Genomic DNA, 1,723 nt, shown 5'->3' with positions numbered 1-1,723 from the left:
TGTCAGTTACTTTGAAAACTTGAAATTCACTTCACCATATGCCATAGATATGTATTTAAAAAAATACATCCGATCGGCGTGAGGATTTTGTATCATTTAGGAAGTTGCTTGCATTAGGGGAATTTTAATTTATACATTCAAGATCGTACGATATCAAATTTATTAATGCTACTCGGACAAAGATGTTTTGTTCAATTAAAGGCAGGAAATATCTCTTATTTTATGCGATTCATGATGAATGAATATGAGTTGAATATTTTTTACAAATCGTGAATTGTCAATCAATCTGTATTAAGCCAGTGCAGGTCCTGGTGTCGAAAAATAGGCCTGCAGCAGCGCTAAGCTTGTCGTAAAAGGCGACTAAATAGTGCTCAGAACCCTAGCCGGGGGCTAGGGTGCTCTGCCCACAGAGCAACTGGGTTGTGTGCCCCAGGTGGTGAAATGGGGTACCCCTGGCCTGTTACATGCTGTGGTTGTCAGGCTATAATACGGAAAACCTGATCGCAAACGATAGTGATGCACCGTGTTGGGAAAGATGCCACGTTCCTCACACGTTAAAGAACCCTACTGTGGTATTCGATAGGAGTAGGAACCATAGGGCTCCGCCACAGGAGGCTAAATTGCCCGACCCTACCCACCTCTCCCTATTTCCAGTGGCAATCAAAATTTCTCGACCCCATTATCCTTGTGTCCCATCCCATTTTTCATTTCATCATCATTTCATGTTCATTTTATCATCCACTTCATATTCACCGCCTGAATATAGCTGAAATATTGCTGCTCGGGCGTTAAACCCCTACAATCAATCAATCAATCAATCAATCAATCAACCAATCAATCAATCAATCAATCTGTATTGATGAATTAAGTAAATGCATGTTAAGATGTGTTCATTTGAAAAGGTACAAAGTATTGTTTGCAAACAAATAGCACGCAGTTAAACATATATCTCAAAAAAATTAATTTTTTTATAGAAATCTTGTTTGAAACTCAACATCTAAAGAACGCAATTTTAGAGTAATGATAGACAGTGATATAAGTAATTTATAATTGTGTTCGATTATTAACTACGTTCTGTCCATATAAAAATCAGGCAAATCCTATATAGGTGGCACAACATATTTTTTTCCACAGGTTTCTTTTTTGTTCAAATGTAATGTATATATCATATTTATGGTATATAGTAAAAAGTTTTTTTTTAATTTTAAATCTACAATGGATGACGCAGAAAATCACTATAAAGTTCCCTATCAAAGAAACCAAATTTTGCTAAAAAAAAAAAAGAATTATCTCCCCTTTTTGAATGAATTTACATGCTTTCTATGTTTCTATGAAGTTTATTTCTCTTTGATCGTTGTAGTATGTAAAAAACCAAATTTCAACTTTTAGGATGGACGCATTTGTGATATGATTTGAAAACAAACTTGTCATGGGTCTTAAATTGCCTGATTTTTACATGGAATACCCCTAAAGATGTCACCGTTCACAACATGTTTGTGCGAAAGAAAAAAGTTTTAAATGTATGTGTGTGATGTCTCGTAAAAAAACTATATTTTTTTTGGTTTTATGCTGAGCAATCAAGGGAACCAAGGTTATAGCGGTAATCAAAAGAATGTAATCCAGGGACAAACACCCAACATGGAAAACAGACATACACAACAAAGAACATGAAGTAACTAAAATCATACATACAAAGTAACAAAAGCAATTGAGCAAATCGGAC

The sequence above is a fragment of the Perna viridis genome, chromosome 2, assembly GCF_037379345.1.
Source record: "Perna viridis isolate PV_CMFRI_1.1 ecotype Kerala chromosome 2, ASM3737934v1, whole genome shotgun sequence".
Lineage (NCBI taxonomy): Eukaryota > Metazoa > Mollusca > Bivalvia > Mytilida > Mytilidae > Perna > Perna viridis.
The sequence above is the reverse complement of the archived record's forward strand: the minus strand, read 5'-3'. Positions refer to the sequence as shown.